Genomic DNA, 27254 nt, shown 5'->3' on the forward strand with positions numbered 1-27254 from the left:
AAAGCATCATATGACATTCCTTCTTTGAATACACTACTACCAATATAAACAAGAGCTATATTTACACTAAAAACTTGAGATTTGTGGACAGTTACTTCATATGCAGTATTTACACTGGGAACTGCTTTCACTGGACATACAAGTGTTTCAAATGTACAATGCATCTACCAATCTGCTTAGCTTCCCCAGCACTATTAAGTACTCCACATCATTTCTGTTTGGATAATTAATTAATTTCATACATTTACCCATGGAGCCATTTACTAGCCCTTCTTCAACATTTAAATTACCGTGAAAGATGACATGACAATTTTTGCAGATACATAACTGTTTTTCTAATCCTGCAGTTTTCAACACAGACTTTTCTAAACTGTTCAATTTGAATTGCAGTTTTTCTATTAGTAGCAATGTAACTCCCTGATATTCCAATTTATAATTTGCTCTAATTTCGATGATCGCCTCTTTTTCCAGTTGCAATAATTGTTCATTGAATTGATTACACTCCTCAAGAGTTGGCATCAAACAAACAGTAGACTTCTTTTTCTTAACAAAATTATACATTACTTCTGCAGCCAAAACATTACTTGGAAAACACATTTTTCATGAAACAGGTTTCTAATACTGGCTTTCCTTCTTTTGTGAGGACTCCCACTCTTATGTCCTTTAGTATATCTCTGTATTGCATATCTGATGCTTGGCGCATATTTCTGATTATCTCTTTGTATTGAAAGTTTTCCCAAATGTTTACATTTCCAATACTTCCTAGTGATTTCCTTGTTCCATTATGTAGTAGTTTCTTGAACCCAGGCTGTCCTTTTACTGGAGCTAGTTGTAGCAGGTCTCCAAAGACTATTATGCGTTTTCCTCCAAAAAGCACGTTGGAGCCAGTTTTCAATATTTTCTGCATGCCTAAATGTGTAAAAGCTAGCATTAGGTTAGACACCATGCTGACTTCATCAATCATGAGTAGCTTCAATTACCCTTGCCACTTCATGACAAGTATCTCCAGATAATTTGTTGTATTCTAAATTGTTGTCATGTTCAACAGGCAGCATTAATAATCGATGAGGGGTAACTCCTTTAAAATGATGTGCAACTAAGCCTGTTGGTGCACACAACAAATTGGAATCAGTTGTCTTCTATAGATAACTTGTCAGTACTTTACTCAAGAAACTTTTTCCAGTTCCAGCTTGACCACTTATGTACAATAAAACTGGCTTACATGTAGAATGAATGTATGATGTTACAACGCATACATTTACAATGTATGCCTTTACAACGCAGTTTTTATATCGGCAACATCCTTTACAACGCATGCATTTACATCGCATGCCACTACAACAAATGTTTTAAATCAACATTTACAACGCATTCCATTACATCGCATTACACCTTTACAACGCATACCATTACAAAGCATACCATTACATTGCATTTCAGGTAAGGGTTGGATTGTGTAGGGGTAAAAATTACTATTCTAACTCCAGGGGGTGCAACAGTAGGGTAAGTGTTGGATAGTGTAGGGGTAAAAATTACTATTCTAACTCCAGGGGGTGCAACAGTAGGGTAAGTGTTGGATAGTATAGGGGTAAAAATTACTATTCTAACTCCAGGGGGTGCAATAGTAGGGTAAGTGTTGGATAGTATAGGGGTACTATGCGTTGTAATGGTATGCTTGTAATGACATGCGATGTAATGCCTGCGTTGTAGTGACATGCATTGTAGTATCATGCATTGTAGTGACATGCAATGTAATGGCTGCATTGTAGTGACATGCGTTGTAAAGGATGTTGCGATGTACTGACTGCGTTGTAAATGTAGTGCGATGTAATGACTGCATTGTAAAGGGTGTTTACCCTGTAGAACAGGGTCAAAATGCAGAAAAAGTGGTGAAAGAAAAAATATTTACTGGTAAGAGGACAAAGCCATTTCTCAAAAATATATGTGGTCATTTGCAAAGATTACAAAATAATGAAAATACAATTCGAACTATGAGAAAGAATAAGAAAGGACAAAGTATATATTGCATGAACAGGAAGGAATGTAGTAAAGATGGACACAGCTTAGCCAGGAGAAAGAAGCAGTTTAAGGAAATCAGAGCCAGGATTTTCTCATAGTAGAGTAGTTGTAAATCTACTGACAACTATGGAAAAGTATAGAAGAAGCAGAGAGGCACTGAAAAAGAAAGAAAGAGTTGAGAGTGTATGACTTCAACATCATCTCCTATGCCGATGACACACAGCTGATCCTCCCCCTCACCAAGGACCCCCACACAGCCAAAACCAACCTCCACAAAGGAATGAAAGCCGTCGCCGAGTGGATGAAGAACAGCCGACTGAAGCTGAACTCAGACAAGATGGAGGTCCTCATCCTCAGATCCACCCCCTCAGCCTGGGAGGACTCCTGGTGGCCGACCGCACTGGGAACAGCTCCAACACCCACAGACCACGCACGCATCCAAGGGGTCTTCCTCGACTCCACCCTCTCCATGACAAAGCAAGTCAACGCCGTCTCTTCCTCCTGCTTCAACACCCTCTGCAAGATCTACAAGTGGTTCCCCACTGAAACGAGAAGAACGGTCACCCAGGCCCTCATCAGCAGCAGGTTAAACTAAGGAAACACCCTCTATGCAGGAGCCTCAGCCAAACTCCTGAAAAGACTTCAATGCATTCAGAACGCCTTGGCACGCCTGATCCTGGACATCCCTCGCCGCAGCCACATCACACCCCACCTGAGAGACATGCACTGGCTCCCCGTCGACAAGAGGATAACTTTCAAACTCCTCACCCACGCACACAAGGCACTCCACAACACCGGACAAGCATACCTCTACAAAGGATTCAGCTTCTACACCCCCACCCGCCAGCTTCGCTCCACCGACCTCGCCCTCGCTACAGTCCCCCGCATCCAAAGAGTGACCTCCCGTGGCAGAACGTTCTCCCACCTTGCCGCCCAGACCTGGAACACTCTCCCCATCCACCTACGGTAGACCCAAGACCTGCTGACCTTCAGAAGACTCCTCAAGACCTGGCTTTTTGAGCAGTAGCAGCATTCCCCCCCCACCGCCTTGAGACCCTCACAGGTAAGCAGTGCGCTTTACAAATGTTATGATTGATTGATTGATTGATTGATTGATTGAGTATATAAGGCCTTTGCTTTGAAGAGAAAGCTTTCCATTTTGATTATAAATAGAATGAATATTCTTGACAAAATGGTGTTGTGCAAGAGGAGACAAAACCTTAAGAAAGGAATAGTGAATAAAAAAGTGTCTCCAGGATAATAGATCAGTACATGCTATTGATGAAAGATGATGATGTTATGAAATGAAAAATGGCACTCCTATAGCGAAAGAGGTGATGGTACCTAGAAATGTAGAAAAAGTTATTGCAGAAGAGGTACAAGGAAGGCGTAGTCAGGTACCTGTATACAAATGTAATTGTAGTAGTGTTTGTAGTATTCAACAGCAATCCATGATATATATTAAGAAATTTCTACGTATCTTTCCAAGGGGAAGTTTAAAACACAAAATAAGAACTTTGGAAGGATTAGATCCTTGCAAGGTTAGAAAGGATACAAATTTACAGAGACACTCACTAGCTTGTTTATCAAAAAAAGTGTGCCAAAGCATCTTATATCATTTCAGGTTGTTAGCTGTACACCACTCAAAAAATGTAACTTTAGGTAGGAGCTGTACTATGCGAAAACTCCTACTTTATGTTTAGGATAAATTAATAGAGCACTTTTGCATGGTACTATGGCAGCCGTAGAAAAGGTTTGAGATGATGTGCAGTTTCATTTATTTGGTCCTAAGCAGGACTCTAGGGGAAATGAAGAGTTGTTAACAGGAGGAGTTGCAGAACAGGACACAGGTATTACAATTGATAGTTTTGAAGAAGAGATTACACAATTTAATACAGTGTGCTCTGAAAAACCAGAGTATGTTTGTATATGTTGTAGACACACTCACCACAAGATTCAAACATGGACTGTTGACTTGTATTTTGAAAGTGAAAAATTAACTAATGATAACTAGCAAAAGTTAGCTGTGTACTTATTTGTAGAGGAATGCTTTGACTTGTCCATATGGCAAGTTATATGTAAGTACTGTTACAATACATTTGAAGATAATAAAATGCCTACAAGAGATGTGCATAACAAGTTAGAACTGGTTTCTGTTGTAGAAGTACTTCAAGGTTTAAACATTTATGAGTCCATTCTTATCCAAAGTATACATCCATTTCAGGCTATGGTGCGTATGGAGCCAAAGATAAGCAAGTTACCGCCAACAGAGCTGCAGAAAGGTCTAACAGGTAGAGCAGTGTATTTGCCATTAGATTTCAAGAAAATATTGAAACTGTAGGGGTAGATAAAGATTTGGAAAAAGGACTTGTAAGTCTTGTAAATGGTGTGCCTATTAAGAACAAAAATATATGGCAGGAATTATTAGATGTTACCAAAGTTAAAAAAGCAACTTTATATCTGGTACAAAATAATGTTTACTATAGAAATGTAGAAAGCCTAGAAGATATCACACATATGGAGCATCAGACATTTCTATCATCAGGTCAGATTGAGAAAGTGGATCAGTCCAGAACAGAAGAGATTTATGAGCATTATAGTATCCACCCTCTGCATTCTAATGAGGTTATTGGTGATGCTATTGATTTGTTTCAAATGAAGGAGACAAAAGGAGCTCCATTAAGTGTGTGGGAGAAAGGTTTTGAAGCTTTGGATTTCCCACATCTTTTTCCTACTGGAGTAGGTGGTAGGTATGACGACCAGCCTCTGCAAATACCTGCTGCTGAATATAGATCTACTATACTTTATTCAGAAGACCCTAGATTTTGTCAGTTTATTCTGTATATATTTCACCTACTATTTGGGAGTGACTTTTCTGGCCTCTCATATGCTGTGAATCACATTTTAAAAACAGGAGTTCATTTGCAGAGAATATCAGCAAGAGTACATCTGGAGAAAGTTCAAGAAAAAGATGATCACTTGGAATACAATGTAATAAACCTAATGGCATGTCAGCTTCGGACTAATTAATACTGGTATCAGCGTCATAGGGAGCTCAAGTGCATGTTGAGGAACTCGGTTTCTGATGCTCAGTTGTCCCCATATTCACATGCTGTTATGGGTAAAGTATACCCGAAAGTTTGGAACTGACAGTGATAAGTCTGTGTTGTCTTGTATTGGACAGTATTTAACTTGTCCTATCCTAAAGAAGAGTGGTGACAAAATATTAAGACAACAAGTTCTACGATTACAAAATCATGGATGCGGAAAATACTGTCAGCCAAAATACCGAGCAAAAGGGAAACTTTATACAAGATGCCGTTTTGGATTCCTACGACCTGCCATCTCAGAAGGAAGAGTCAACCATATCTTGTCTAAAGTCAGACATATACTTACAAGGAAATTATTCAAAAATACATACAACCTAAGAAGAACAGAGGCCTCAAGTACATTAAAGACTACAACCTGTGATTCTGAAGATGTGAAATGCAAACATGGATGTACAGTTTTTTGCAGACAAAACAATTGCTGTTGCTCACTACCTTACATCTTATATAACAAATTCAGAGAAAACGGACATTAAGGAGATATGGGAGGAGATTTGAGCAGAAAAGAATCTTACAAAGAAATTGTACAGTTCTAATTTTAAAATGCTTTCTCACAGAGAGATAGGCTGTTATGAATGCGTAGATTGTTTAAGCTCAGCTAGTTTGTTTTCTAAATTTAGAGGAGTTCTATGGGTGAGTTTAGGGCTTGTTAATACTCGTAACAGAGTACTGAATTATTTTCTTGAAATCCAATGTCTTGTGAAATTTGAGCCACACAGTACAGATATTCTGAAGAGTAAAATGCTGGATACCTACTATCCAAGAAGAAGTCCTCATCTGGAAAGGATGTGTCTCAATTAAATACTTCAACATTATACAGCCAGAAATAATGTCAGTGAAAACATAGGCGAAGGAAATGTTGCTGTAGTTGCATGTAAAGGATGTTTGGTCAGACATAACAAAGGAAATTTAATTAACCATCGAAAGCTAAGTTGACAAACTCTAAAACAAATTAGAGTTGTGCTGTTTAGCTTTGTTACAGTTGTTCAGGCAATGCAAACTGAAAGCAAGCTACTTGTAGAATTTGACTGTTATGAAGACTCATTCAATGCTGTGAAAGACAGCATTGAGTGTTGTGTGTTTGTAGTATATAATCAAATGTTGAGAGATGAGATTGAACAAGAAGAAACAATTGCTGCTGAGATAGCAAGAGAGAGGGCCGGATTCACCAAAGTTATCTGAGACAAAATCCTAACTTTATGACGTTCTTATTCACAAAAGGCTTTAAGAAGTAGTAAAGTCAGGATTCTGAACTTTACTGCTCCTAATCTGAGCCAAAACCCTAATTTTACGACTTTCGGTATTCACAAAGGGCATTTAGGAGTAGCAAAGTTAGGAATCCTAACTTTACTACTCCTAAATGCTGTTTGTGAATACAAAAAGTCGTAAAGTTAGGATTTTGTCTCAGATTACTTTGGTGAATCGGGCCCAGAGTTCTCAGGGCAGTCAACGTTCACCACCTGGAAGTCAAGATCCTCTTGTATAGCCAACCATTCAAAATGAATCTGCAATAGCCATGCATGAGGTGGAGAATGCAATCCAGCAGTTAAGACAGGAAATTGTGGATCTAGAACAACTAATACAGCAATTGAATACAGAACAGAAAAGCATTCTTGAAGATGTAATAAAAGGTAAAGTAGTACATTGATTTCTGCATGAGAACAAGCATTTGCAATGCAATCGGTCTCGCCTTTGGGACTGTATAAGCATTTTAATGCAGCACATTACCGTACATTACTGCAAAGTAGCCTAACTATGGACTGTGTGGCAGTGATCATGGAACTGGCAGTAGATTTGGCAACAGACAAGTGAACATGGTATTTGAGCTCTTGGGAGTTGTTTGAAGAGAAATACATTAAATTATTGATATGTTTGAATTAAATGTGTAAAAAAGTGAAGCCTACAAAAAAGTCTGTATGTTTGTGGAAATAAAAATGCATGTTTTCAAGTTACTCCCGCCCTCCAATTCTCCGCCCACAGTTCCCAAGCATGGTCTCAATGGAAAAGCAGAGCCACAAGAGGGTAGTGGCAGGGTGGGAGCAATTAGCAAAAGCGCTGTACAAGAAACTAAGTTCTGACTTCATGCAACTCCAAGCTCAAAAAATATGCCAAAAAACAAGATACCATTGCTTGCAGTGAGTTACACTGTGAAAAGAAAACAGCAGGAGGAGGGAAAGGAACACACAGAAACCAAGAACTAAAGAAAAAGACACAACAAATGCAGGGTACCACCCTGAGACAAAAAGGATCTCATGTTAAGCAATGGATAAGCTGCCACGCAGGAAGCAGGCTCTCAGAACCACCATCAACATACCATAGCCCATTTATACAAACGTGTTTTGACATTGCCACGAAATTGAAAAATCATTTGATTCACCGGGCCCCAAGATTCTAACATCAGGAAATCTACCTCCCCAATTACATTAGGTGGTTAATCAATTGATAATCACAGCATGATCTCTCACTCTAGCTATGCATAATGAATGTTTAGCACAACACCCCTGCAGCAAGAGGCCCATCAGAACTCAACTCGTGTCAGGCAAATGACAGCTGACACTGTTTGTTGATAAAGCCAGGTTACTTTGACCTAACAGAGTCATTGTGACCTTTAGCAACCTGTACACTGCAGCATGTGATGTGATGCGCCTGTTCCTTCAGCATCAGCCTGCATCACTGTGTCCTTACTGAAAGGTCTCGGTACCCATAGAAACCAGCCAGACGGCCACATGAATCGGACCAGGGGCTGCGCAGTTTGTCGAGCCTTTCTGAGCTCAGACTCGGTGGCAGGTATGGGGCACCCCTCATCTCGCCACCCTCCTGAATAAAGGAATGAATATTCCCTGGATGGTTTAACCAGAGCTTTTTGTTCCACCTGATTACTTATTTTACATTGCATACTTTGTACGTGACATCCACCCATGTGTGCCTAATGTGCCTGCTGACGGCTCTGCAGAGAGGCTGCTCGGAGGCATTTCAGAACCTGCCTGTCAGGCTCTCCCTTTGTTTTCATGATCACTTCCTAAGCATCATTTCTTAGGTGCTGCTGTACGCTTGAACAGCATCGGAATACCTTACAACACTGCGCTCTGCGTTGAAAGAAATTCAAAGTGGACAGAGCTCGTACTCTTTTTGCAGTGCCCCGCCCCCACACTTTTACCCTCCTGATTCCACTAGCGCTAGAATCTGTGAGCCTTACCACTACTAAATTCTGCCCAAAAGATTTCAGCGGAGATTAAATAGTGTTCCGTTTTCTGCTCCTAAAGCCCATAGTACACAGAGAAGAAACATAGGCTACCCAGGAACTACGTACAACAGCTCCTGCTTTGGCGTTTGTTGTCAGGACAGCGCCTAGCCCTAGCAGCTAATTGCACAAAAGGCTTTTACCTGGAGTGACGTCCGTCGCTGCTAGATTGCGGAGTGCGGTACATGACATCAGAAGCAGCCTGAGTCTTAGAGTTAGGTATGAGCAGCTCGTTGCCTGGGGGCGGCGATGCATGATGCGATGGGTATCTCTGCATGGGCCAGTACACCAGCACTGACCGGTGTGAGGAAAGAGGAGACAGCGGGGGAGCTGGGGGAGCAATACCAGGTGAAGTGCGCTATCATGGCAAGAGCACCCCTAGCTCTGGCTGCAATGACAACAGCACTCCGGTCCAGCTGCAGTTCGCCCCATTTGTAAACTTCCTTTGCCTGCAGCTGAAGCAGAGGAGGCACCTCCCACTTCCGCCTGACTCCTTAACCCATTCACTGTCTCTGCGGCAATGCCTGCTACATCAACTCGCATATCATGAGACCGCTTCCCCTTGGAGTCCTGACGGCTATTGTCACCTTGAATTTTATCTTTTGTCAAACAGAAGACTCGGTGTTCAGGGCTGGAGAGAAAGGTGCCTGACTTCCGGTCTTTGCGCTTCCTTTTCCCAAAGTGGGCGTGCTTGTGACTGCGCACTATTTTCAAACAAGCATTTGCAATGCAATACAACTCGCATTTACGCGAGATGTATTGCATTACAAATGGGAGCTTCCGTGTTTAAGAAGGCACGAACAGGAGTGGGAGGAATGGGGGGGTAAAAAAACTGCGAACTGTGGGAGGGGGAGGGGGGAGGACACAGGGCAGCAAATAGTGTTCCAGTAAAGGGGCTGATAGCCTCAGAGGGAAAGAAATTACGACATAGACGTCAGGAAGCGGGGCTAACAGGCCAAACACCAATCACAATGCAGGAATTATGACTAAAGCCAATCAAAAATATGGGCTGAAAGTGGGCGGAGCTTCCCCCACTATACTGTATACACCATCTCTCTATGAGACAGCGCATGACCTGCCTAGCTGAGACCTAAAAAAGAGTTCCTCATAGATACTGTAGTTGCTGCTGTTGCTTTTTCCTCTGAGCTTTTGTAGTAATTCTAATTGTCTGTAGTTATGTAGATAATGTTCTGTTAAAAAAATATGTATAGATAAAATCGCCTAGGATAGGAAGATTACAATTTTCTTTTTGCTGGCTGGGGATAAAATACATAATATGAGATAAGCAAGAAGGGCCCTAGGAAACTGGATTAATGAATAAGCTAAGAATCGCTACAGTGAACATCTGCGGCTTTAATGATAAAAAGAAAAGAGCAAGGTTAACCTTGGAATTGCAAGCTTTAGAGGCAGATATACTTTGTCTCCAAGAGACCCACATTGAGGGAGCATAGCTATCTTTATTGGATATGCTAGGTTTTAAATGAATTGCGGGCACACGGCAAAGCTCACAAACTTGTGGGGTGGCAGTTCTTGCCAAAAGAGTTACCTCACTTTTTCTCACACATTAGCACGGATAGCCGGGTATTTTGGAATATCAGTCTAATAAGTGCACCTTTACACTGTGTTCCTTATATGGGCCAATTCTTGATGATGCTGGGCTTTATGACTGGTTAAACAGCAAACTGGTCTCTTGGCCAGCTCCTATTATTTTATGTGGAGATCTCAACATCAATGTGGCCAACAACTGGTCGTGTGAATAACACTACAAATATTTTGGTAGGAAACCTATGGTATTCGGGAGCTTGAAAGTATATGTAAAGACTATACCCTGATGGTTGTGTGGCAGTGTAAGAAGCCAACTGAACATGGTTTTACCTTTTCCTCTCCACCCCAGGTCATATCTGACCACAACCCGTTAGTCTTGGTAGTTAAGGAGGGGGTGTCCTGCAAAATGGCAGTAAATGGAGTTTTGAGCGGGCACTACTGGTAGATGATGAATATGTGACTCTTATAAAAAATTGGATTCTGAGGTTCCTTTGTGAAAATGTGGGTAGCACTTCCCTGGAAATAGTGTGGGACTCATTAAAAGCAGGGATCCAGGGAAAACTCTCCAATTCTCGCTAACTAGGGTAAGGAAGGAGAAACAAAAGCTGTGAGAATTATATGCCCTACTAGCCCTGGAAGAAAGAAAATTAATAATGGGTACACAACAGGGGGTGTTGTCAGGAAGCACAGATTGGAATCATGATGGCTAAAGCAGCCATAAATTATATTGCAATTGAAAAAAACAGCAGCAAAATCTTTAGTTTGCAGTGAGCAAGCGTATGAATACGGCGAACAATTGGGGCGCATGCAAGCTATATGGACTCAGCAAAAGAACAGCCAGAATGAAGTTAGGGAAATAAGGGATCCAGATCAGGGCATTGTTTCTGATCCTGCCGGGATAAGATTAGCATTTAAAAGATTTTACTAGAGATTGTACTTGGAAACTGGGGTGGGGGATCTGGTGGACATTTCCAATTATTTAGATTCAAGCACTATCGTGAAATTTGATGATGATGATCAGGCATGGTTGGAGGGGACTCCCCCGTGGGAAGAGATCCTGACAACCATTTCCTCATTGGCAACTGGGAAGGCCGCTGAGGAAGATGGGATTCCAACAGAATTCTATAAGGCATTTGCATCAGAGCTTAGGGTTTGCCTTGTGGGACTGTTCAAACATATATTTGAAGGCAATAAACCTCCTCCTTCTTGGTCCAAAGTGAAGATTGTGGTGTTTCCTAAAAAAACCAAATTTGTTAGGGAGCTCGGATCATATAGGCTGATTATGCTTATTAACAGGGACACTAAAATGTATTCTAAAATTCTAGCTTCTCGTTTGTCCCTTGTCATTGGCAAAGTAGTGAGTGGACGTCAACATGGGTTCATAACAGGGAAAGGTACCACAGATCATATCAGGTGGGTAATAACGTTATTTGATGCCACCCAGATAGCAGGAGACCCTATGGCCTTAATTTTATTAAACACTTAGAAGGCTTTTGATAGGGTCTCCTGGAGCCACTTACGGAAAATGCTTGAGCAAATCAATGCAGGGCCTGAATTTAAGCAATCACTCAAGGTGCTTTTTTCAAACCTGAGGCCATGGTGTTTGTAGCTGGGGAACTCTCAGAGTCATTCTTAGTTGAGAGGGGCGAGACCAGGCTGCCCCTTTTCCCATTGCTGTTTTCCATATACATTGATCCGTTCATTCGCAGACTAGAAGCTAACAGGAGGATTGTCCCGATGAACTATAATGGATGGGACACTAAAACGCTTGCGTACGCGGAAGATATCGCGGTAGTTACACCTGAGCCAGGGATTGTAATGTTGGAAATCGAGAAAGAAGCAGAGGAATTTGGACATATTTGAGGGTATTTGTTAAATAGGAACAAAACTGTAATCCTGGTTCATAGTATGCTGTCTTGGCAAGACCCACAAGTGGCCACAAAGGCAATATATCTGGGAGTCACTATCACTCCTAACGGGGATGCTATCATCGGGGATAACTTTGAGCCTTTAACTGAAAAGTCTAAAAAGGATCTGCAGAGACTCAATAACCTATACCTATCCCTGGCAGGACTATGCAATGTTATCAAAATTATTTTTTTCACAATATTCTTTATTTTTTTAGAGCGAATCAGTTAGGTATAAGTAATTTATGGTTTAAGAAGCAAAATGACATAATCTTGCGATTTGTATGGGCTTATTCTAAACCCTGGCGAGCAATGAAATTCTTGACGCTCCCTAAGAACCGGGGAGGGTGGGGGCTCCCTAATTTAAAACTATATTATGGGCCACAATGCTACAAAATCTTGGCCCTTTATTACTAGAGAAAAGTCAATCACATGCAGGTACTGTGTATTTCCCTTCCCCATTTGAGGTACTGATAGGTGAAGAGGCGTGAATGAATTTATGGAGGCAAATCGATATGAACTATTTCAAACGCGTTCACTTTAAGACCTTGCGGAATGCATTTGAGACCTGGTATTCAGCGCGCAAACTGCTGGGTTTAGGTCGACTTAACTTTTACACCCCCTGAAGGATAATCTAAATCATCCAGGAATATTTTTAGATATACATACAGTAAGGTGGGTTAATACTGGTTTAAACAAGGTGGGTCTATTTTTCTCCAATAGTGGGATAAAATCATTTCAAGCAATCAGAGAAGAATTTGGGCTTGCACATAAGGATTTTAATTTCTTTTTACAAGTAAGGGATTTTCTCTTCCGTAAAACTGGTGGGGCTATAGGGTTTCAACAGTGTAAATTGGTTGATGCTTTGGTAGCTGAGCATAAGCCATCAACAGGATTTATAGACTCCTTTCTTAAAAACTACATGAGGAATGATTTTAGATAAGCACTCGCAGAGATGGCAAGAACTACTGAACATCCCAGATGACTCTTTTCAGGAATCATTTGCTCTTGCTCAGGCATCATTTATATCAGCTAAGCTACATGTTCAATATTACAAAATGTGTTTCAATCTATATTACACTCCTAGTAAGATCATTAAATGGGGGGATGGCAAATGCACCCGCTGTCCTAGATGTCATCTTAGGGGTGCTGATATTGTAGATATTTTTGCCACCTGTCCATCCTTATCATCTATCAAATCTCAGATTACTGATTTCCTGTCAAATAAACTAAACATTCAGGTAAATGCATCCCCTGCTGTGATCCTCTTAGGAGTGTCTGAAACTGTGAGACCAACAAGAGGCAGAGAGCTGATCTTTATTGTTATGACTGTTTTTCGTTTATGTATTGCTTCTGCCTGGCTAGCTAGCAACCCACCTTTCAACACTGGATAGCAAGGGTGCTAGCTGTTTGTAATTTAGAAAAGTCAATTTTCTTAAGGAAGGGGATTCGTAATAAAAGAAAGGGATTGAGGAGGTGGGGTCCGTTATTAGAATGGGTTGATCTCAGGAGTAGCTGAGGATAGTTTGTGTTTACGTAAGCACTTTGGCACTTTAGTGGCAGGTGGCAGCAGGCAGCTTACAGCATGGGGTATATCAGTTTTGTCTTTTCCTCTTTCTATTCTCCTGCGGGTCTTTTAGCATTGTTCTTTTTAGGGTATGATAACTGTGATCAAATATTCTGGTATCTCAATGTGTAGCGGCGGATGGCTGGGTGGGTGTTTTTACTGGGGGTGAAAAGGGTGGTTTTATCCTGCTTGTTTTTTTTTCACTACTATGCTTTCATTGTTGGTAAATGATAATAAAAATATTTAAAAAATAAAAAAATAAGTATACTTTAACTTTTATTCTAGCCAACGTACCACCTACTTTACTACTGACTTACACATAATACAAAAACAGTTTTTATGTTATGTTGCAGTTTTAAATCTACACCTATCTACATAACTACAAGCACTTACTTCAATATACCAAACCCAAAGCAAAACACAAAACTGAATTTATTTGTCACCTTTTATTATTATAGCTCCCTCTCCTACAACACAGCTGCACCATATCTCAGTTCTCACGTATCATGTTAAAGACTGCTTTATCCCTTTTGTAGTAAATTGTAAAATAAACATCAACCAAAGTGTAAAGAGTGTCTCAATACTGTGAATCCGAAAACACAACATAAGAGCAATTTCTGTGCCTCTCTACCACTGAGTCAATGGCAGATTTAGTGTTTCAGTACTTTCCTACTTAGATGAATCAGATTAACATTTTGGGAAAAAGTTCATATACAAATCTACACATTAATCTCTATCACAGCATAGAGCTCACTAATTTTTCAGAGTACATGCAAACAGTGTGTGGCAGGTTACATATATAATTCACCAGATGGTTCTAAAAGAGTACATATTCCTCACTATAACATGTACATACAAGTATTTGTGGTTGAGTATAGCACTGCTCCCTGGATGATTGGATAAGTGCATATGTAGTGCCTAGTTGATTCCCAGAGAATATAGGTAGTGCCTGGATGATTTCCTGAGTATGTGGGGACTACATTTGTGGTTCTATATCTGCATATTACTGCCTTTGTGATTCAGTGAGAATATTGCTACTATCTGGCTGTTTGTATGAGTGCATGAGTAGTGCCTGAATAATTAGATAAATGCATAACTAATGTCTCAATGGTTCAATACATTCATAGATAGTGTTTGGAAGATTAAATGAGTGGTACGTGATTGTTTATTTGCATGGGTAGAACCTGGCAGATTGCATGAGTGCATGAGTAGTGTTTCAGTGATTAAATGAGTACATGACTGCTGGCCATGTGTTTTTGGTTAATTGAACAGGCAGTGCCTGAGTGATTAGATAACTACATGGGTATTGCCTGGATAAGTGAATGAGTGCATCAGAAGTGCATGACTAATTTCTGAGTAATTGCATAAGCCCATTGTTAAAGCTTGAGCGATTGGATGAAAGCAAGTGTATTGCTTTGGTGATTGTATTAGTGCAAGTGTATTGCCTCACTAATTGGTTGAGTGAATAGATACTGGATGGGTGATAGGTTCTCTGCAATGGTACTTTCTGCATAATTGGATGAGTGCATGCCTAGTGCCTGAGTGTTTGGAAGAGTGATGGCTTGTGCCTAAATATTTGGATGAGTGCATGGGTTATAAGTGGATGTGCACGGGTTGTGCCTAAGTGTTTGAAAGTCTGCATAGGTACAGCTTTGGTGGCTATGTATGTGAATGGTAAGTACCTAAGTGATTGGATGAATGCATGGGTAGTGCCAACATAGTTCAATGAGTACATAATTAGTGCCTGCATGATTTGAAGAGTGCATGTGTAGTGTCTGAGTGATGGAATAAGTGCGCAGATAGTGGCTGAGTGATTGGATGAGTGCCTGAGTACTACCTGGGTGACTGTAAAGTATCTCCATTACTGTTAGATATATAGTTGTGACTATATCCGTGGCTCATTGTTTAACTCTTGTCAGGATCAAAGTATCTGTTTTAGTGTATCTATCCTTTTCTAATGAGCTATATGTCAGAAAAGTCACACTTCATATATAATTGGAAAAATGCCTCTCTAGGAGCATACTATGCTCTGTTACTCAGCATGCACATGCATCGGCAAGTTTGTAAAACTGAAAACAATTGTCACTTTTTTAAAGCACAATATCTTCTCTTAATGCCATACCTACATACGTTCTCAAATATTTATTCTGTGTTTAAAACATATTTCTCAAAGAAAGTTACATGCCAAGTGAAACTAGCACACAAACTCTCAATAGACATTCTGCACAATTAACCTTACTCAATTTTAAGCAGTGGATGTTTAAAGAAATACACCATCTTCACCACATACATGAAATTTTCATTAGCCTTAAAGAACATAGATCACCATGAAAACATATATGTGATTTCCTAATAGATAGACACCTTCTAGCCACCTTTCGAAAAATATATAGTTCTCTGCGTCTTTATATAAACTCAAGAGTCCTACAGAACATATAGGTATCTGCAACCACAACAAACATATCTCACCATCTAAGCAAAGGCAAATGGTCATATATGTAGGAAAAAACATATTGACAAACTCTTCCTAATACATATCTAACAAATATTAATATTTTGTAGTAAGGTGGACAACATTTTCTTATCTTTTATTTGTGACTACAATACTCCTGTTTAATAATGTGACTAAAAGTACTACAACTCCCAGAATGCAAATCACATAGATGTATCTATTCTGCACATGATGCTTAGACATTTAAAACATTCTTAGTTTTAAATACATTCCTTATTGTAACTTTCAACAATACTATACTGTTATTGTTCTACAAACTACACAATGGAATGAAGGGCCACTAATTAATTTTTCTCTTACTTCCCCAAATTTTTGATACTAACATCTTAAACACATACCCTCTGATAGATACAGTTCATCTCATATTTTGTTCATTACACTGTGATATTGTTGTTTTAGCTCTTCTTAAACAGTTTTGACACAGTTAGGATTTGTAAAAACTAAGCACAAGAATGGTACACCACTCTCATACAAAGCAACCATAAAAAGGCAAAATCTTTATCTTTCCAATCTGTGATCATGCAAAAGGCAACACATGAAATCATGTCTTACTCTATCTCCACTAGTGAATGGCTAGTATCTGTTAACCATTTCCCTCTCTTTCAAAAAGAGATTCTTGTCTATGTATGTTCACAATGCTTTTGCGATCATCGCAGAGTAATTGCAAAACAAAAATGGGAGTCCAAACCTATATTTGCTTTTAGTTTTTTTAAATTTAAATACTAAAGAACAGTTTACTAGATAGTCCTGAATTTGAAATTAAAATATATAATTAGCTAAATGTTGTCATAACTCCTGTACTTTAAAAAAAATGTTTTACCTCTTTAATACCCTTCCCCCATACACTCTCATCTGACTGTGTGTAGCAACGTAGTGGGATCAGTAGGTCACAAGTTCAAAGCACATTCTAGAAGGACCATACTACTTCCAAACTTGGGTGCAGCAGGTGTGGTTTATTCCACAGATTCAAAGGCATATCCATGTCTATATTACATTTCTCTTTTTAAACAGTCAGTAATAGGACTTCTTGCTAATGCATCTAATGTACTACCTAATTTCTTTCAATTACATACTGACAGCATCCAATGAAATATATATATATATATATACATATTTTTAAAGAAAACACCTCCATTCTAACTGCTTTTCATTTGGGAAACTACCTCATTCAGCTCCAGCCTTCTACTAACTGTTATTGCTCATTCACTTGAAAATGCTTAGAGTGTGCATTGTTGGCCACAGCTATGTTTATTGGGCTAAAGAGGTTGCAAAGAAAAAGAGGCATTTACAGGGACTTGAGTTTGTCAAATGTAGAGATTACTTGATGTGGCCAGAGAGGGTTAAAGTTTCATCAGGTGCTGGCTTTGGTTAAAATCATTGTAGATTTCCATGCTCCTCACCTCATGATTGTGCACTGTGGTGGCAATGACCTCGGCACATTGACTGGGGTAGCGCTGGAAATCCTAATGAAAGATACCTTTGCAGAACTGATGTTGCTTTTTCCTCAGACTGTCTTGGTGTACTCTCATATGTGCCAAAGACAGAAATGGAAGCGGTCAAATCAATTCTGTTCACAAATTGACAAAGCCTAGAAACATGTTAATACAGCTGTTTCTGCATTCCTCAGAGACCATTGCATGGGCTCTATCTATAGCAATAATCTGTGTTTTGAAATGCATGGAATTTATAAAAATGATGGAGTGCACTTTACAGGCGAAGGCAACCTGAAGCTCTATATCCGGTCTTATGTATAGCTGTCATATACACACAATCAACACAGAGATTCATGTCAGAGCCACCTTAGTTCCCAAAATATTGTTCATTTTCTTTCTAGAGTTCCTTTTTTTGTTTTGGGGAATATTCAGATAAAAACAAAAGCAGACATTCTTGGGCCACAGTGCATTCAAAAATATTAACTAAAAAAACCCGTTCTAAACATTGCACTACACATGTTCTTATATACATGCTTCTTTAAAAACATGGTTAAACTCATGGTTTTGTACTAAGTTTCTTTAAAATTCATCGTTAAGACCTAGTTTCAGTTTTTGAGGTTATTCGGGCAGCCTTTTCCATAAAGTGTAATACACACATATTACAGTATTTTACACACTAGGGGTTTATTACAGTATGCTCTAAAGTCAGTTTTTTCTAGTGAGCTTCTCCAAAAACCTTCTCTTAAACATATTTTCAATTTTCACAGTGACACCAGGGGTTGAGAAAACGCAAAGCAAAAGCAGGAATTCAATAGCCAACACCACATCCAAAAATTATAATTACATAATTAATTCTAACCATCACACTAGATAAATCACTATCTCAATAACCCTATAAAAAGATTTATCAGAATTTCCATATCTCTATTAAAGTGTGTAGCAATTATTCATATTTGTTTGTATTTCCACCAATATTCGCTGTGTTGGCGTGTAGTAGCGATGTCCCCACGACTGTACACAGGGGGCCATGCTGGCGGTTGTGGTGTCATCGCAAATATTGCACATGATGAAAAAAACCATTTTGGACGCATACCTTGTGTCACTAATACCCCCATTTCTGAAACATGACGTGAGAGTACCTTCACTCTGACCCCTTATGTTTGCTTTCACAGAAAGTTTAGGTCCAAGAACCATTCCCGATAGCTCAAATAGTGGCTGCAACTTTCGGTTCAGGTTGTGTCCAGCCAATCACAGCATTTCTGTTGGCGTGTGCAGTCATGATTAGTGACGAAATTGTCACAAAATATCCGCAACCAGAAATATCACTATAATTTTCAACTCAAATTTCTCAAAACCTACTGAACAGATTTAAACCAAATAAGCAAAGCCCCTTCCTTAAACCAACATCAGCCTCGCTTCCAAATTTGTTGTAAGTCTATTTAGCAGTTTGGGCTGTAGGTTTGGCTAAAGGTTCCTATGGGAATTAACATAAAAAATGCACCCTTAATTTGCACCTCTATTTCTCGATCACCACTGCACACATCACCCCCAAACTCTCCATGACACACAGAACCTACCATGACACTTTTGTTTTGAAAATGTCATGCAGATTGGTCAGAACATGCCAAAGTTATAGGCAATTCAAAACAAGCTTTTGCTGTGGAAACTAGGTCCTAACTATAACTACCTACCACCTGTAGGATATATATATATATATATATATATTTATATCGTCACTCCGCTCATATCATTCCATGCAGCGGAAAAAACTGGAACACGGACACTAAATAGCTGGTGCTATGAGTTTATTGCCAACAATCCGCCATGACTCGTTTCGACCTGAACAACCCTTGATCACATGATGTCACTGCATTGTGAGATCAACATTTTAAAGTGACAAATGCTTCAACCATACAATCAACATTGAAAACAGACTACCAATATTCAGAGGCCCTAATACAAGAGCTAGTTTCAAAAGGCATTATGCTGTTAGTAATACCAACTAGTGTAAAATAACCACATTTCATACGATTTTAAAATTGAAACTACATTTGTATAAAGCAAATGTCAATTCGAATGTAAAAACATTTAGAATTTAAAAACATTTTTAGAGACCAATTCCAAAGTATTGATAAGTATTGATAAGCGCCTAAAATGTGTTATTCTCTTGAACATTCTCAAAATTCAAGAGTAATTGACCAATTCTATTTTGGTGGTCCCCTTTGATAATCCTCCTTGCTTTTGCTTGTACATATCTAATTTGCTTGATAGGGAATGTTTGTAAAACTAGTTATTTCAAATGATTTGATAATCAATGAATAATATGGCCCTTGTGGGCCTGGTACTGACGTATCATTTCTAAAAGTAGTTTCTTTAAGATTGCAAACAAAGAGATGAAAGTGCAAAATATATATAGTATGGATGTGTGAACGGGTATATATATTATATATATATGTATATATATATATATATATATATATATATATATATATATATATATATATATATATATATATTATCTACTGGCGGTCGCCAGTCGATAGTTATAGTTAGGACCGAGTTCCCATAGGAAATCTGAAAATTCTATTTTGAATAACTTTGGCGCCGGTTGACTTATCCTCGTGAAATTTTCAAAACTAATGGGGCGCTCCGCTCAGCTCCTACCCTGAAAATCTCGGGGTGATTCGTCAAGCGGGGGCTGAGAAAAAAGGGGGGTCCCAAAACACGTTTTCCCCATGCATTTTCGCATAGGACCTTTAGTCGAACAGAATTACTTGGAATTTGGCAAAGAGGTAGTCCTCAGGTCAGGCATGTGCCTTTTGCATATATGGTGTCAATCTGTTCAGTAGTTCCTGAGAAAATCAAAAGTAAAATCACATATATATCTGGGCGGAGCCTAACTACACATCTCATCGTGAGATCTGATTGGCTGTCAGCACTTCATCCAAGAAGTGTTGGCAGCCATCTTGGGACCAATATACATGATAGCACCTCATTAAAAAGCATTGCAGTTAATAGAAGGTTTTAAGATTTTAGTTACATTATAAATCATTTGTTGATGGTACCATACTCATTTTAGGTATTGTGGTGTGTTCTAAGGTGATTTTACCATGTGAAAAAGCTTTCTGCTGTGATATCATGAATCATGTTTGAGAGAAAACTATTTTCTCATGCTTTTCCCACAGAGGTTTGGAAGGTGATCTATAAGCTAAACTGAGAGCATATTTTCTGTAAATTCACATTATCTTTCTCAGTCACGTGAGAATGAAGTCTGACATTCTCAATAAAACATGTACATCCAACAAGGGCAGAGACTGTCAGTTGATTCCTTTGTGTTTGACTGCAGCTTCCCAGAGTGTTCTAAAGAACAACTAGAGCGCTAACAGTCCTACTTATGACAAACGTATGGCACAACTGCAGCCATCTTGGTTGGAATAAAGTGGTAACTCTTAAAACATTTAATTTAAAAAGGAACAAAATGAGGGAGTTCATTTTTCCATAGAAAGTATGATTAGTGCTGCAGAACGAAAAATTAGGGCACATTTTGAGTGACTTCTCAAATCCTCTTCTATTTCATTAAAAAATTCTGACATGCAGGCTGAAACATGCAATTTCAATACCAGCAGCAGACTTCCCTGGTGAGCAGTAGCTTTACTACAGTGATCTAATAAGCAACTAGTGTGCTAACATTCTGAATTTATGGCAAATGTGTGACACATCTGAATGCCTTCTTAATGGAAGCAAAGTAAAAAACTGAATGTTTTTCCTACTGAGGAGACTGTAGTAAATGAGGAAATTAGGAAACATCATAACAAATAAGTCTCCCAAAATGGCCACCAGAGACAAAAGAGCCCAAATGTAGCCCAAATATCACCAAGATGTAGCCCAAGTATAGCCCAATGACAGAATTTCCCAGAGTGTTCTAACGAACAACTAGAGCGCTAACAGTCTTACTTATGACAAAAGTATGGCACACCTGAAGCCATCTTGATTGGAATAAAGTGGTAACACTTAAAACATTTAATTTACAAAGGAACAAAATGAGGGGGTTCATTTTGCCATAGAAATTATGATTAGTTCTGCAGAAAGAAAAATTAGGGCACATTTTGACTTCTCAAATCCTCTTCTATTTCATAAAAAAATTCTGACATGCAGACTGAAACATGCACTTTGAATACCAGCAGCAGACTACCCTGGTGAGCAGTAGCTTTACTACAGTGATCTAATGAGCAACTAGAGTGCTAACATTCAGAATTTATGGCAAATGTGTGACACATCTGAATGCCTTCTTGATGGAACCTAAGTAAAAAACTGAAAGTATTTCCTACTGAGGAGACTGCAGTAAATGAGGAAATTAGGAAACTTCATAACAAATAAATCTCCCAAGATGGCCACCAGAGACAAAAGAGCCCAAATGTAGCCCAAATATCACCCAGATGTAGCCCAATGACAGAATGTCCCAGAGTGTTCTAACGAACAACTAGAGCGCTAACAGTCTTACTTATGACAAAAGTATGGCGCACCTGAAGCCATCTTGATTGTAATAAAGTGGTAACACTTAAAACATTTAATTTACAAAGGAACAAAATGAGGGGGTTCATTTTGCCATAGAAATTATGATTAGTTCTGCAGAAAAAAAAACTTAGGGCACATTTTGACTTCTCAAATCCTCTTCTATTTCATAAACAAATTCTGACATGCAGACTGATACATGCACTTTGAATTCCAGCAGCAGACTTCCCTGGTGAGCATTAGTTTTACTACAGTGATCTAATGAGCAACTAGAGTGCTAACATTCAGAATTTATGGCAAATGTGTGACACATCTGAATGCCTTCTTGATGGAACCAAAATAAAAAACTGAAAGTATTCCCACTGAGGAGACTGCAGTAAATGAGGAAATTAGGAAACTTCATAACAAATAAATCTCCCAAGATGGCCACCAGAGACAAAAGAGCCCAAATGTAGCCCAAATATCACCCAGATGTAGCCCAAGTATAGCCCGATGACAGAATGTCCCAGAGTGTTCTTAAGAACAACTAGAGCGCTCACTGTCTTACTTATGACAAAAGTATGGCGCACCTGAAGCCATCTTGATTGGAATAAACTGGTAACACTTAAAACTTAATAACAAATAAATCTCCCAAGATGGCCACCAGAGACAAAAGAGCCCAAATGCAGCACAAATATCACCCAGATGTAGCCCACATGTAGCCCAATGACAGAAGTGTGCAAAACACTTATTTTTTGTGTATTTGCAGTTTTACATAGTGCAGACTTGTCAGGTATTGGAGTGCTTTACATGAGCATTGGTTACATCACACAAGATCAAATTCATTTTGGTTGTAGACATGGGGAGATCAAGTGATTTGACCAGAATCACAGAATGTTGAGCTGAAGCAGAAACTCCAACCTGGTTCCCCAGTTGCAAAGTCTGCAGCTCTGGAAGTAAAACCACATCCTCTCCCCTAGGTGCAACATTTAATCAAGTGGTCAACTGGATAAAAAAACATAAAGATTACAAATAATTTAAAAGTTCTTTGTCGCTATTTGAAAACTCAGAAAATATGTCCTCATTTTAGTTTTTTAGAGCACTAACCATAATTTTGATGCAAATAAGACCGTCTCATATATGTAATTTCTAAAGGAAATACTCTAGGTATTACAGTTTTGATTACATCAAGATGACGTCAGGCGTTCCACACTTTTGTAATAAATATAGAATGTTAGCAATCTAGTTGTTCATTGGGTATACTGTTGAGAGGCAGAGGCCAGGGGCACGGACTCTGAAAATTGAAGGCAGGTAGGAGAGTGCAGAGGCAACAATTTGACCACACTGGGCAGGCAGGAAGGGCAGTGGCAGCACAACAGACTATGGAGGGCAGTAGAAAGGGGGGCAGGGGCAACAAACCAATAATACAGGGCTGGCAAGAGAGGCTGTGGCAATATAACAGACCATTGTGGGCAGAAGGAAGAGGCAGTGGTAGTACAACCATACATGCCAACAGACCCGTTTCAGCCAGGAAACGTCCAATGTTTTTAAGCTCAAATGGGCTTTATTTGATCTGTCTCCTGTCTACAATCTCCTCTTTTTCAATGTAACTCAAAGGGGAAATTCAATACCCCATTTTTTTCAAAATCTCCCTCTTACCAAGTTCAAAATGTTCGCAAGTATGGTACATTGGATCATGGTAGGCAGGAGCAGTTGGGGTAGGGACATGGACTCAGATAACAGAGGACAGGAGGGACATGGAGAGGTGCACCAAACTGACCCTACAGGGCAGGCATCAGGGTTTGCAGCAGCACAATACACCACACAGCGCATGCGGGACGGGAGTGCAGCACAACAATCCATAGAAAGCAATAGGGAGGGGACAGGACCATGCACATGGACAACAGAGAACAGAGGGGAAAGAGGCAATGGTAGCTAGCTGACCATAATGGACAGACAGGAGAGAAAGCTGCAGCATAACAGACCATAAATGGCGGAGGGACGGATCAGGGGCAATACAATGGAACAGACAAGCCAGGAGGGAGGGAATAGGGGTCTGCACATGGAAACAGAGGGCTAGGGGCAAGGGGGCAGGAGCAGCAAGATGACCATGCAGGTCAGGCAGGATGGGCACTAGAAACAAGACACACCATGGAGAGCAACAATGAGACTATGATGGCATACACACAGACCATGGAAGGAAGGTGGGAGGGGGTCAGGGGCAGCTAGCTGACCACACAGGGAAGGTGGGAGGGGCCATGGCAGCACAGAAGACCATGCATGGCAAGCGGGAGGGTTAGTGGCAGCACAATGGCTATGATGGGCAGGAAGGAGGGTGCAGGGGCATGCACAAAGGACCATGGAGGATAGAAGGGAGGGTCAGGACCTGGCACAGACAAGAGAGTTCAGGGGAAGGGGCTTCTCATCAGACCGCGCTGGGCAGGCAGGAGGAGCAGTTGCAGCACAACAGACCAGGGAGGGCAGAAGGGTGTGGCAGTAAAATAGACCTTGGAGGACAGGAGGAAGGGGATAGGGGCATGGCATGTGGACAGGCAGGGTGGAGGTGGCAGGGACAAGTAACAGTCATCTGACAATGCTAGGCAGGTGGGAGGGGAGTGGCAGCTCAACAGAACACTCAGAGTAGATAGGAGTGGCAGGTCCATGGTTCATGGTGGGCAAAAAGGATGGCGCAGGGGCATGCACAAAGACATCGGAGGGCAGGGGGAAGGAGAATAGGGGCGGCAAGCTAAGCACAGAGGCTAAGCAGGAGGTCAATGATGGGCCATAGAATTGGGCAATGAAGGGCAGGTGGAGTGGACTGGTACATCATGCTAAATGGAGGGCAGTGGCAGCACATCAGACCATGCATGGCAGGAGGGAGGAGGCTAGTCCATGGATTCAGACAACAGAGGATAGGGAGGAGGTGGATGGGGCAGCAAGCTAACTGTTCAGAGAAGGTGGGTATTAGGAACTTTATTGTTTTTAAAATGTGTGTCTGTGCGAACTACTTAAAATATGAACAAGTATGCAGCATAATCTCACTTTTATTCAGGAAGAAGAGGACGTTTGTGACTGTGACTCCGGGCTCACTTGGCAGAAACACCCCCTGACCCTCCACCCCCCATCGCAAAATCTAATGCCCGTGAAAAGGGTAGGTGGACGCAGTGTTATTTAGAACATAGTCCTGAGAGCACGATTGAAAATGAAAACTAGATATAGTATATGGTATAAACTATGCACCAAAAAGTGTGATATAAGATGAACCCGGGCTTGAAATATAATATGCAATACATTGTGCGCAATGACAGATTCATTGGAGAGCGCGAGATAGCACAGGCACTAGCGTGTGCTATGCAATATGCGCCTTGGAGTGTAATATGCACAGGGCAGTGTTGTGTAACCTAACTAGTCTCTAACGTTGTAATATAAAATATGTGCTGGGGAGTGTAACATTGCATATGCACTGTGACAAAGATATGGATCCCAGATTGTAATATGTATGGCATAGCGCTGTGCGTTATAACATAGGCATCGAGGAAGGCACGTTAGATGGGGCAATATAACCCGTGCGAAGGCAAGTGTGGCATGACATATTCACGGGGTGGTGTTACAGTGCACATGGGCTAGAGAGTGTCATAGCATACGCACTAGCTGGTGGAATACAACACAGAGATGTGAGGCACTCGACGGGCACTTGTGGGTGTAACACAGCATTGGGCTCAGCCCGGAGCACGCTGTGACTCTCAAGTGAGATTCATCTCCTTTCCAGAGAGTAAAATAAAAAGTATTACACATCCGGTGGTGGATGTGTATTTTATTAACCGTGAGGTTAATAGTTTGGTCGAATTTTTGTCGAATCCCCTTTGAATGGCTTGGTGTGCGTGTATATTAAATGTGCCCGTCCATAGCTATCCATGTTTGTATAAAAAAGGACAAGGGTGTCTACTTGGAGAGTACCCACTGGCGGGGACGCCGGGATTAGGCACAGTGGGTCGTCAGACACGTCAGAGCTTTACTAGCGTTGTAAATACATTCCACGTGGATTCATTCTATGCATGGTCGCCTTTTAATGAATATCACGCAAATCGTCATGGTGATAGGTACATACGGTTTGTCCAGCATGTCCTAGGTGTTTCTATAAATATATATATTTTTTAAATAATAAAAAACAAAGGCCGGCCCCGGGGGATGGGGTCCCCGGGGCCATAAGTGGCCTGAGGAGGGGGGCCACGCAGCCCCCTCCTAAAGAATAAAAAAAAAGAAAGGCCATGACCCGGGGGTTGGGGTCCCCGGGGCCGATTAAGAACTTGGGAGGGCCTAATTAATTTTTTTCAACAAAAGAAATTAGGGTGCAGACCCTGGGGGATGGGGTTCCCAGGGCCAGTAAATTAGAAAAAGAAGGGGGGCCACACAGGCCTCCTTCTTAAAAAATAAAATAAATAAAAGACTGGCATCGCGCCGGAGGCCACGCCCCCTCCTTGCAGCACTCTGCAAACGCGCCCCCTGGCCAGTTGCAAGTTGGGGAATTAATTTCCCTTCAATACTGAGGGTCCCTGAGGGCCAACTAGCCCACCAGGTTCTTCCAGTAAGCGCCACTGCACTGCGTTGCAGAGAGGTGGTCTAGGCCGTGCCCCTTTTTACATCTCTCTGCAACGCAGCTCTGTGGCGCTTACTGGAGGTACCTAGTGGTCTAGTTGGACCCTAGGGACCCTCAGGATTCAAGGGGACTTAATCTCCCAACTTAAAACAGCCAGAGGGCGTGTTTACACAGTGGGGAAGTGAGGGGATGGGCCTGAGGTGACGTGTGCAAACACGCCCTGTGGCGCGTTTTAAGAGGTAGTTTTAATCCCCTGCCCTATTATATACTAGGGGCTTACAGAGGAGGTCATACTGATCACACGGTGATCCCAACGCATAGTGTTCCCTAGTGTATGTAGGTGGTTTCACTGTATTCTGAGTGTCTTTTAACATAGCACTGGCTCTAGGACTGGTTAGCCAGACTCAGTTACAACCCGTATCCGTCTGAAAAAGTTGAGGGTACAGGATGATTTTGCAACAAGGCTTCTTTCTGCTCTTCTGTTTGTTCTTTCTGCACGTTATCCTTCTTCCTGCACTTTTCTTCGTCTTTGAGGACTTCTGTTGCTTCTTTCTGCATTTCTTTTTTTTCTTTCTGTGCGTTTTTTCTTCTTTCTTCACATGTCCTATCTCTGTAGGCATAGTTAGAAATTAGCATTTAAAAAACCTTTGGAATTCACTGAAAAAACCATAGGTTTTAGGCACGTTATAGTTAGGAATTAGCATTTAAAAAACCTTAGAAATTCACTGAAAAAACCATAGGTTTCAGGGGCGTTATAGTTAGCTGGACTTTTCACTCGTACAAAACCATTGAAATTCCCCCGTTATAGTTAGGTCAGCTAACTATAACTCGCGCG

Source organism: Triturus cristatus, chromosome 1_2 (genome assembly GCF_964204655.1).
Source record: "Triturus cristatus chromosome 1_2, aTriCri1.1, whole genome shotgun sequence".
NCBI classification, from domain to species: Eukaryota; Metazoa; Chordata; class Amphibia; order Caudata; family Salamandridae; genus Triturus; species Triturus cristatus.